We start from the raw sequence: 13,187 nt of genomic DNA, 5'->3' as shown, positions 1-13,187 counted from the left end.
TATCTAGTAAACATTACTTTAAAAGTATTCAAGTTAACTGAAGAAACAAGATAATGATGTCCTCTTTCTCTGCTTCCATTTGGCACTGTACGGGGAGCCCCAGACAATTCAATAAGATAAGAAAAAAGAAGTAAGAAGTGCAGAAATTGGAAGAGGTTGATCTGTCCTTATTTCACACAGCAAAATTTTCTCATGAAACACCATGATAATTTATAGGACAACTATTTAGAATTAAAAAGAAAGCTCAGCAAAGTTTCTGAATATTAGATCTACATACCAAAGTCAATAAAAAATTCTACAATAAGTGCAGAAGGAAGACTGCTAAAAAATGTTCACTTTATGTTTATTACAAGATAATATTAGAAACCACTTAAATATTTATCAGTAGGAAATAATTAAATAAATTATTTAAGAAATTATGAACCAAAAAACAATGATCTAATGCTAAGTATATGAAGATGGCTAAATCTCAAAAATATAACTTTGAAGAAAAAAATCAGTTTTTTCTTTTTTTTCAAATGTTAAGACTAGTATGCTAATATATTAAATATACAAATATATTCTTTGTTGGGGCACCTGGGTGGCTCAGTTGGTTAAAGCCTCTGCCTTCTGCTCAGGTCATGATCCCATGGTCCTGGGATCGAGCCCCACATCAGGCTCCCTGCTTAGCAAGGAGCCTGCTTCTCCCTCTCTGCTTGCCTCTCTGCCTACTTGTGATCTCTCTCTGTCAAATAAATGAATAAAATCTTTTAAAATATATATTTATATTCTTTATTGATATGCTGTAGATTACAGTTAGATTCAACTATTAGACACAAAGACTGAAGAAATAACAACAAGCCTGACAGTCTATGTTTTTCTCATATGGCCAGCCTCCGAAGTAATTAAATTCCCAGGCTTCTTCCAGCTGTTTCTCCATCATCAGAGAATGTCTCTGATCTGTAGGGTCCAAGATACATGTTGTAACTCCAACTATCATGTCTAAATTCCATTAACAGGATGAAGAAAGGGGCAAAGAACATGTTTTCTCTTATTTTTAAGGAGATTTCCAAGCAGTTGACAAAATACCACTGCTTTATCTTAAAGATCAAATCTTAGTACTAAGAGTATACTTACTGCAAGGGCAACGAGGCAACAAAATCTCCCTTATAAAAATCAAGATTCATCTGTTCTAGGAAGAAAGGAAGAATGGATTATGGTAGGCAACTAGATAATGGCAAACACCCAGCTTACAATAACATTTCTAGCGGGATTTAGCAGTTATCTCTAATTAATGAAAAAGGAAACGGGATGGGACAGCATTCAGGGAGCTGATCTGTTTCTGTGATGGTTATTTCTTTTCTATTTTTTAAATTTTTTATTTCAGTTCCAGTTACTTAACACACAGTGTAATATTAGTTTTAGATGTAAAATACACTGATCCAATCAACACTCTTATATATCACCCGGTGCTCATCCCAATGTGATGGTTACTTCTTTAAAAGATTTCTTTTTTTTTTTAAATATTTTATTTATTTATTTGAAACAGAGAGAGATGACAAGTAGGCAGAGAGGCAGGCATAGAGAGAGAGAGAGGAGAAAGCAGGCTCCCCGCTGAGCAGAGAGCCCAATGCGGGCCTCGATCCCAGGACCCTGAGATCATGACCTGAGCCACAGGCAGAGGCTTAACCCACTGAGCCACCCAGGCACCCTGTGATGGTTACTTCTTAAGAAGCATTATTTGATACAAGTGTGTCAGCTATGTTACTATTTGACAAAGCTGGGTAGTGGGCTTGTGGATATTGTCATATCATTCCTTTTTGCTTTCTCTAAATGTTTCACATAATTTAAAAAAAAAGAAGTTAATTTTTAAAAGCTTAAATTGTTCACCATAGTTCTATTTTTAAAAAAGATCAATCTAAGCACACACATACACACAGACAACTTTAAAAAAAAAAAGAAAGAAAAGAAAAAAGAAAAGATAAGGTAAGAAAAAATAAGAAAAGAAAAGGAAAAAGAAAAGAACAATACCTAAAAGACACAAGCTTCACTACAAATTGTTTCCTCCCTGGTACTCCAGCTATTTTAATTTTTATAATAAAACTCAAATTCATCTAATTATTGACATTTGACTATGACTAATAAATCCTCATCATTGCTGTTAACCAGCATTAGTTGAACACTTACCACATGGAGAGAACTATGTCATGCTTTCTTCTAAACAACACATTACAGAATATGTTCCAGGTGTTAGCTCACCTGTGCTGTATTAGCTTGTGAATTCTGGGGGATTCTCTAAATTTCTGATTCCCTGTCCAAACACCAGTAGACTCCCCTATTGATTCAAACAGTTGTTCTAGTGAAATGACACTCTTCTCGGAAGCATGACAGGCTGTGAGCACATTCTTTCACTCCCCTCGGACAAAGACCTATTGAACAACTATAATTGAGACCCTGGCTCCAGAGATCTCTGCTTAGTTGAGAACTTCCACCGAGGAGCATTTTATGATACCCCACCAATCTAGATTAAATTAGATGCCCCTTCTCTTAACAGCTACAGTACTCTGCTTGCTTGTATCTTAGAACTCTTCCCTGTCTCACCTCCTTCTCTATATTCTAAATGCCCGTTTCCTTGTTTATCTGACCCAAAAGACAGATCTCTCTAAGGGAAGGTGCACAGCTTTGGTCACTGTGGTATTCCCAACACATTGGCAGGGTGTGGTACAAAGGAGGTATTCAATAAATATTTTTTTTAATAAATGCCATTGTCCTAAACACTGGTGTTGTTACTTGATCAGAACAGAGTAAAGGCATTTGCAGTCTGAAGACTCCCTTTATTACTTCTCATTTACAAAACTATAAAACATTGTAAAATGCACAAATGTCAGAAATTAATCCCTGAATGTTCATCTTAGAGTAAGTGCTCTTGCAAATTGCTTCAACTGAGATGTCAAAATTTAAAAAAGTTTCAATGACTAGGAAAACATCCCAATGACCAACAGAACAATCATAAGGAACCACCTTTATCTAGGTTGGCATATGGAAAGATTTAGTGTGAAAAATGGATTTTCAGAATGTCTACATCATCAAGAGAAATGACAAAGAAAAAGAAAATCTCTGTCCAAATGTTAAGGTGCCTCACTTATTTCCCGTTTTTCCTGTAAATTTGCATTAGACACAGCCCTTAACCTTTTTAGATCTCACTTCTTGTAGAAATACAGGAGTCTTCCCAAAGCTTTACAAAATCAGTGACTGAAGGTTCTTAGGATGCACTGTTCCTTTTTTTTTTTTAATTTGAGGCATAAAATTTTATTAAAATATAGTTTCAAAATATCACAAATAACAGTGAACAATTCCCCTGTGGTAATATACAATATTTTGTTTGATCTGGGACTTAAACAAAAAAGAGAAAACCCTTAATAACATATGACCATTTTACATTATACCTAGAAATTTCTATTTCTTGACTTTCCTAAATTCTGCTCTTTTAAAAAAGATAGCATCCAAATTTGTGAAAGATTAAAAATTAAAAGGTTATATAATTTTATAAATTTAAAACACTTACATGTACAAATATGCATGTATATATATAATTATATATGTCAAATTATTTTCTTAAATTCATCACATTTTATTTTTTAATTCTTTTTGCCTTTATGAAATTAAAATATTTACTTAGAATGGTGTTCAGTACTTTCTCACCTCATGTAATACAAAAACTACAATCTGCCTAATATTTAAAATTATATTCAGTATACTCTTTGTAGTTCATGAATAAATATCTCTTGATATAGCTGCCAGGATCATGCCAATAATGTCTTCTTTTTTGTTTGTTTTGCTTGAAGTTTTTCTTTAAACTTTTAATTAGTTAACATATAGTATAATACTGGTTTCAGGAGTGGAATTTAGTGATTAATCACTTATATATAACACCCAGTACTCATCACAACAAGTCTTCTCCTTAATGTACATCACACGTTTTTTTAAAGATTTTTTTTAAATTTATTTATTTGACACAGAGAGATCACAAGTAGGCAGAGAGACAGACAGAGAGAGAGGGGAAATCAGGCTCCCTGCTGAGCAGAGAGCCTGTTGCAGGGCTCGATCCCAGGACTCTGAGACCATGACCTGAGCCGAAGGCAGAGGCTTAACCCACTGAGCAACCCAGGTGTCCATGTATATCACACATTTAACCCATCCCCATCCACCTTCCTCCATCTATGCTCAGTTTTTTCTCTATAGTTAAGAGTCTCTTAAATATACTAGATAGAACTACCCTATGACCCAGCAATCACACTACTGGGTATTTACCCCAAAGATACAACTGTAGTGATCCAAAGGGACACATGCACCCAAATGTTTATAGCAGCAATGTCCACAATAGCCAAACTATGGGAAGAACCCAGATGTCTATCAACAGATGAATGGATAAAGAAGATGTGGTGTGTGAGTACACACACACAGTGGAATTCTACACAGCCATCAAAAACCCCACAAGGGGCGCCTGGGTGGCTCAGTGAGTTAAAGCCTCTGCCTTCGGCTCAGGTCATGATCCCAGCATCCTGGGATTGAGCCCCGCATCGGGCTCTCTGCTCTGTGGAGCGCCTGCTTCCTCCTCTCTCTGCCTGCCTCCCTGCCTGCCTGTGATCTCTCTGTCAAATAAATAAATAAAATCTTTAAAAAAAAAAAAAAACATGAAATCTTGCCATTTGCAATATATCTGCAATGACCTGGATGGAACTAGAAGGTATCATGCTAAGCAAAATAAGTCAATCAGAGAAAGACAATTATCATATGATCTCTCTGATATGAGGGATTTAAGAAACAAGACAGAGGATAATAGGGAAAGGGAGGAAAAATGAAACAAGACAAAACTAGAGAGGGAGACAAACCATAAGAGACTCTTAATCTCAAGAAACAAACTGAGGGCTGCTGAAGGGGAGGAGGGTGGGAAGGATGGGATGGCTGGGTGATGGACATTGTAGAGGGTATGTGCTATGGTGAGTGCTATGAATTGTGTGACTTGAGTCACAGACCTGTACCCCTGAAACAAATAATACATTATATGTTAATTTAAAAAATTCTTTCAAGAAGTTCAGAGGCACCTGGGTGGCTCAGTCCATTAAACATCTGCCTTTGGCTGAGGTCATGATCACAGGGTCCTGGGATTAAGCCCCATGTGAGGTTCCATGTTCAGTGGGAAGCACACTTCTCCCTTTCCTTCTGCTACTTTCCCCTGCTTCTGGTTGCTCTCTCTCTCAAATAAAAAAATAAAATCTTTAAAAAAAAAAAAGAGTCTCTTTCATGATTTGCCTCCCTTTCTTGTTTCTTTTTTTTTTATTTTTTTTAATTTCTTTTCAGTGTTCCAGAATTCATTGTTTATGCACCACACCCAGTGCTCCATAACATTTTCCAGCTCATGCTCCTCAAAACCACACTGTTAAAAAACCCGAGTTCCATCTACTTTTTATAAGAAGGCAGCGAACTTCACTCATGTAAGGAAACCATTACTCTACTTATCACCCGTATTAAGTTTAAGGACTTAAAAATCACAAGAGTAGTATTGTTGATAATATTATTATTGCTACTTGTAGAGTGGGTTGTAGAGTATTTACACAAAATTCGTGTTAACTCAGAATCTCACAATGTGCCCGTAGTTGGAAATAGGGTCTTTCAAAATGTAATTAGTTAAGGTTCTCCGATGAAATCACCCAGGATTTAGGGTTGAGTCTAAATCCAGTAACTGATATTTTTATAAAAAGAGACATGAACAGAGAGAGATTCAAAGAAGAGGCCACAAGAAAACATGGACACAGAGATTGGGGTTATATCTGCAATAGCCAGAGGCAACCAGCAGCTCCAAGAAGCCACTAGCTACCCAAAAAGGCTAAGAGCCTCTGGAGGGAGTGAGGCTCTTCTGACAACGTGATTTCAGACTTCTGACCTCCAGAGCGGTGAGAGAATAAATGTCTTGTTTAAGCCCCCCATTTGTGTCCACTATGACAGCTTAGAACACTAAAACACTACTGGTTTTGAAAATACCAAACTGATACACACAAAATATAATTTAAAATCATTTTATGACTGAGAAGAATACAAGGAAGCACGAATTCTTAGGAAGTATTGGAGAAACTGGCCTCTACCTTGGCCACAGTCAGGACCCATGATCTGTGATGAGTACAGAACAAAAAAGCGCTAATTGGGGCACTAATCAGTGTTGCTCTCAAGTGACCAGCAGAAGTGATTAAGTGCACATCATTTCAAATGCATTCCTTCAGAAAGAGGTACTCTTTTTTTTTTTTTTAGCTGAAAGAGAAGTTGGAAATTGTAGAACCCCATAAATACAGTAACACCTGGAACTGTTAGCACTTCTCAAGGGCTCGTGTTTCAGACACTTCTCCAGGGTTGGCTTGTTACCACTCTGTGATTAGACATCCTGCTGGCAACTGTTTTGCAGATGTCACACAATGGATTGGAAGCTCCAAGAGTACAGGGAAAATTATCCATTTGTTTGCTGAACATTGCCCAGCACATACTAGACATTCAACAAATACTTGGTGAATTAAATGGAGCTGAGACTTACTCAACAAAACACAGCTAGTAAGCAATGAAACCAGGAATCTAGGATTTGCACCCAGGTAATAGGGCTTTTGGAATCATACACTTAACCAGTATCCCATCCTGCCACTGACAATGCAAATGGAGACTTACATTTCAAAATCTTTAAACAAACAAAGACAAACCATTTCAGAAAATTTTCAAAAGAGAGAAAATAATCACCCAGTAATCTACCATTTAGTTGGTGAGCATTAACATTGTGTTGCTATTTCCTCCTAAAGCTTTATTCTCTTTGTGTTATATATTATTTTTCTCAAATTTGTGTTCAAACTTAAATACATGCTCTGCTTTTTAAATTTGCCATTGTAGCAAACCATGTCCCTATACCATTATAAACTCTTCATAGACAAAACACCATATATCCCACTGAAAGATTGTTATATAATTTACTTCAAGTGTTTCCTATTGTTGGACATAGTTCATTTCCATTGTGTTTTTCACTACAAATAGTTCTTCAGTAGATACCTTGGCTCATAAACTTTTAACAGTATTTAAGATTATTTCCTTAGGATATATTCCAAACAGAAAAAAGGAAAAAAAAAATGGAAGGACTTCTAATTCAAGTGCTATAAAAATTTTAAAGGATAAAAAAAAATATTTAAAGGACATTATGGCTATCTACTAACAAAATATTTTCCAAAAAGGACATACCAGTTTATACACCCACCAGCAATGTATGAAAGTGAGAATGGAATGTAGTGGCTACTCTATACACTAAAATATATTCTAATTTCATAAACAATAAATGATACTTCATTATTTTAATTTGCATTTTTAGAGGCTAGAATTTTATATATATGTATATATATATGTCTCTTATATATATGCTATGACCCACCAATTCATATATTCTATATATACATTCAATTCTATATGTATATATATATTCAATTCTATATATATAGAATTTTATACAAATATAAATATATATATATATATATATATATATGGCTTATATATATATGCTATGACCCACCAATTCACTCCAAAGAAATACTTAAGAGAAACATGTGTGTGTGTGTGTACCACAGGAGTTTTGATCATAATACCCAAACACTGGAAACAACACAAATGTCCACCACATAGAATGTATAAATCAATTCAGTGTATTCATAAAATGAAACACTAGAGAGAAATTTAAAAAGAATGACTACTACATGCAATGATATGGATGCCTCTCACAGACATTATGTTGCATAAAAGGAGTCAGGCATGAAGAGAAAATGTTCTATAATTCTATAATAGAATTTATTCTATAATTCTATAACATATACACATTTATATTGTGTTCAAGGACAGGCAAAACTACCCAATCTTAATGTAAGTCAGAATAGTGAGGGGGGAAGATGGACTATGGGTATTGACTGGGACAGGACATGATGGAGGCTTCTGTGTGCTAAAAAGTTTCTAAATCTTGATCTGTATGTGGGTAGATGGGCATATACAGGTGTAGAAATTCATTGAGCTTAAAATTAGTTCAATTTATTATACAAAGGTTGTACCTCTATGGGATGGAAAAAACGTAAAAATAAAAATAAATAGCAAAGCATGAATTTTGAAGGACCACATAAGTATATGAACCCTCTCGTGAAGGTCTTTTAAGGTAAATGGTTCATTGCTCCATTTTATGGGAGTGAAAATTGGTTTTTGGATGATATCATGCTTTGCTGTTCAGGGAGTTAGATAATGAACTCGCTGAACTATTTACACATATGTTTGAAGGTTATAGAAAACTGGAATGGTGCCCAAAAGACTTAAAAAGTAAAGGAAGTCATTTTAGCAATTACCATCTGGCAAATCTACCACTTCAATTATTATTTAAATTACTCTTTTAGGGACAAAAAATGATAAGCATAAAAAGCAAAGAAAAGCAATATAAAACTCTTCAGTAACTGGGAATAAAACAACACTAGGAGTCAGAAGAACTATATTCTAATCTGGAGATTTTTCAATAAATGATTTCAAGAACACCATGGTTCCCTGGTTTTCTTCTACCTTCCTCTTTTTTTTCATTCTCCTTTGGTGCCTCCCAGTCTTCCTCTCTATTTTAAATATTGGTGTGCTCTGTCTTCCTAGGTAATTGCATCTAATTCCATGCCTTTAAGTAACACCATCTATAAGCCAATGCCTCCCAAATTTACATCTCCAGCCATGGTATCTCATCTAAATTTCAAACTCCTATAACTGCACACTTGATTAGGTGTCTAATAGGCATCTCAAACTTAAGATCTTCATTTTCTGGGGCACCTGGGTGGCTCAATGGGTTAAAGCCTCTGCCTTCGGCTCAGGTCATGATCCCAGGGTCCCGGGATCAAGCCCCACATCGGGCTCTCTGCTCCGTGGGGAGCCTGCTTCCTCCTCTCTCTCTCTGCCTGCCTCTCTGCCTACTTGTGATCTCTGTCTGTCAAATAAATAAATAAAATCTTTAAAAAAAAAAAGATCTTCATTTTCTATACACACTCTGCCCCCCAAAACTTCTACACTCCCAGCTTCTCCACCTTAGGACAGAGTAACCACACACAGTTCAACGATCAGAACCCAGACATAGAGAAGGATCATGACATGGGGAAAGCCCCTTCCCACATATGCTTTTATTCCTAGCATTTATAATCATTTTCCATATCATATATTAGTATTTTTGTTATCTGTGTTTCTGAAAGAAGAATGAAAACTGCATGATGGCAGGATTTTGGTTAATTGTGGTATCACCAGTGCCTAAAATAGTGGTTGGCATGTTGTAGGCATCTGGAATATGTTGGTTCAAGGAATGAATGATATACTGAACATCATATATTCTGATTGAAATAATTTGTAATAGTAACACAAAGGACGATATTTAGTAATACTATCATTTACTCAATGGTTTGCTGTAAGGTTTAAATGAGATAGATTATTAAAATAATAATTTCACTTTTTTTTAAATAATAAAATAGCAGATTGTTCTGCTGGTGTCTACAGGACAATGGACTCATAACTCTGACACTGTCATTTGTAGTTTAGAGTCAGAAAGTTTATGTCCTGACTCTGTCCCTGACTATTAACTGGTGGCCCTTAGGGTTTATGTATAATCTCTCTGAATCTAGGTAGTGTCATCCATAAATTGAAGATAATTAAACCTGCCTCATAAGGTTATAATGTAAATTACTTTAAATGAGGCAATGTATATGAGCATTTCAACCAATACAAGGTCCTCAAAAAAAAAAAAAAAGACAAAAACATGGGTGTCTGCATTTATGTAAATTATACCATTGAGGAGTATGCTTTCTTGAGGGACCAAGTATTATTCCTAAATAATATTTATTTTTCTTTTTTCTCCTCTTATAAATACACATTTACTATAGATATTATGAACCCTCCATCAAAATTTTTTTTTATTTTTATTTTTTAAAGATTTTATTTCTTTAGGGGCGCCTGGGTGGCTCAGTGGGTTAAGCCGCTGCCTTCGGCTCAGGTCATGATCTCAGGGTCCTGGGATCGAGCCCCGCATCGGGCTCTCTGCTCAGCGGGGAGCCTGCTTCCTCCTCTCTCTGCCTGCCTCTCTGTCTGCTTGTGATCTCTCTCTGTCAAATAAATAAATAAAATCTTTAAAAAAAAAGATTTTATTTCTTTATTTATTTGAGAGACAGAGATCACAAGCAGGCAGAGAGGTAGGTAGAGAGAGAGGGAGAAACTAGCTCCCTGCTGAGCAGAAGGGCCGATGCAGGGCTTGATCCCAGAACCCTGAGACCATGACCTGAGGTGAAGGCAGAGGATTAACCCACTGAGCCCCCCCAGGCACGCTTCAAAATATTTTTTTTAAGATTTTATTTATTTGACAGAGAGAGAGATCACAAGTAGAGAGAGAGAGAGGAGGAAGCAGGCTCCCCGCCTCACAGAGAGCCCGATGTGGGACTCGATCCCAGGACCCTGAGATCATGACCTGAGCTAAAGGCAGAGGCTTAACCCACTGAGCCACCCAGGCAGCCTCCAAAATATTTTTTTTTAAATGAAGTTTGCTTACAATTCTACCTCCTTAAAGAACATGACTTACAAAAACTGTATTTCTTTCTTCTGAAGTCTCATGGATAGTCAGTAGTGTTCATTTACATGTTGATAATTATAATAATGTTAATAAACTTTTTGTGATTATTTCCATGAGTGACATTCTCAAATGGAATAACTGTATAAAAGGGAATGTAACCCTCAAACTGAGGGTTGCTGTAGGGGAGGTGAGTAGGGGGATGGGATAGCTGGGTGATGGGCATTAAGGAGGGCTCCCCCCTTCGTGAAAGGTTTCTTTCTGGGAAAGTTTTGGATTACCAATATGTGCCATTGCAGTGTGGCTCCTGGACCTGGAAATAGTATTCCCAAGGTAGCTGGCTTTCTCTGATATTGGTTGCTTTCCCAGTTTGTATCCTTGTAAGAGAGCCTGCTTGGGCAGGGACAGGGGATTTGTCATGTGTGATGTGGCTTAGATATGTGTGCCTGCATGTGTGTGTGTTTGTTGTGTGTGTGTGTGTGTGTGTGTGAATTATAAAGGCATCTCCCATGCCTTAAGGATAGCAATACAGTTCTATTCTAATAGTCACTAATAATAAGAATAATAGGAATAATAGCATCAAGCCACTTTATTGCAAAGTCAAAGTCCAAGTATGGAGAAACCCCACTCAAAGTACTGGTTACAAATATCAAACCAGATTAAAAACAGATTAAGTCGGAAAACCTGTTGAATTTATGGTCATAGCTCCAAATACAGATGACACAGATTTTGACAATGCCATAGTAATAACTTAACAAATACAGGGTGAGAGGTGAAGGGAAGATGTGTGTGTGTTGGCAAGTATAAGATTTCCAATATCCTCATATCGGAGAGTCCATGAATGGTAAAGTTGAAGCATAGTTTAAAAACAATGACTCCAGCTTTTTAGTAAGTAGACAGAAACAATTTCCTTGCTATATTTCACTGAATCTAAAATATTTTTTCATGTTTTAACATTTCTGAAAATGAAGTGTGCCTTATAATTGATGACAGGTCAAAATTTAATTGGCAATGGTTTTTGTCTGTTGCTTAGTGATACACAATAGCAATGATGGCATTGCACACATACTTAACACAATACAGTGGCACAGACCTGAAAGGCAGCCCATGAAGAAGGCTGGGGGACTCTGGGTGATTGGCAAGGAGAGAAGGATGTTTGGGTAATTGGGGCAGAAAATGGCAAAGGTGAGAGAGTAGGAAGATTCAGAGTCACGGATGAAGAATATTTTAGTTGAAGCACCGTGCAAAGGTCACTTGTCCACAATCATCATCCTCAAATATTTGAAGGGCTGCCATGTGGAAAGAAAAGAACACACCCATTTTATGCAGCTCCTGAGGGCAGAATCAAGACCCATAAGTAGAATAAATGCTGCTGTTTGGGGCTCAAAAAAGTAAGCATTTTCAAATTTTTGTTTTGTAAATAAACAAATCGGATGAACTGCCACATGAGAAAATTAGGTTTATTGGGAGGAGTCAGGAAAAGGCATGTTGCTTTACAAGTCATCTCCACCTTGAATTTGAGATTTGATGTAGCAACTTTTTCCAAGTTCTAAAATTCTAAAATTCTGAAACTTCATGTCCATTTTAGCCTCTACTAAGGAATTATTTTATGTAAATAATCAAAAAGAGGGCGCCTGGGTGGCTCAGTGGGTTAAAGCCTCTGCCTTCAGCTCAGGTCATGATCTCAGGGTCCTGGGATCGAGTCCCACATCGGGCTCTCTGCTCAGCAGGGAGCCTGCTTCCTCCTCTCTCTGCTTTCCTCTCTGCCTACTTGTGATCTGTCTCTGTCAAAGAAATAAATAAAATCTTAAAAAAAATAAAAAATAATAAATAAATAAATAAATAAATAATCAAAAAGAATAATGAAGATAAGTGTAGAAAGATGTGAATTGCAGAGTAAGAAAAATTCAATTAATATATCCATTCCCTGGGATATGGTTAAATAAATACAGTGTGATGAAATGTATAGCTGATTAAAACAACACTACAAAAGTCAAGCACCAGAGCAAGGAAAACAACATGGGATAAAATCTTAAATGGGTGAATAAATCACAATACACCTTTGCTGATTGTATATAAAAATAGGTCTATGTATGGACAAGGATTAGGTAGGAACAGATCAATGAAAACAAATGGTTATATGAGGGGCAGAACTCCAGGTTAGTCTTTTTCTTTTTTAATTTTCCATTTCCATTATTATTGTGGCTAGCTGTTTCAGCAATCCGTGTAGTGATGACGTTAACTCCTGCTCCTGCTTTAACGGACATAAACTGGGACTTTTCCAGTATGAAAACCATGCCTATAAGCCCCTGATGCTCCTTCCTGAAACACTTAGATCTATAAAAGGTATCTTAAAATTATTTTGACCTAATTAGACAATAAACTGAGTTGCTATTTCTTTTAGGCTAGGGACCCAATAAAGAAATGATTGAGAAAGAAAGGGCAACATGAACCAAGAAATTGGGGGGAACCTCTCACATAGTCCCTACAGACAAAAAGCTCATCATCTAGTGGCAAAACCCAGACCATAAATAATTAAAAAAAAAACTTGCATAACAAATCATACAATGCA

This window comes from Lontra canadensis, unplaced genomic scaffold, assembly GCF_010015895.1.
Source record: "Lontra canadensis isolate GAN:19392208 unplaced genomic scaffold, GSC_riverotter_1.0 scaffold1, whole genome shotgun sequence".
NCBI lineage: Eukaryota > Metazoa > Chordata > Mammalia > Carnivora > Mustelidae > Lontra > Lontra canadensis.
The sequence above is the reverse complement of the archived record's forward strand: the minus strand, read 5'-3'. Positions refer to the sequence as shown.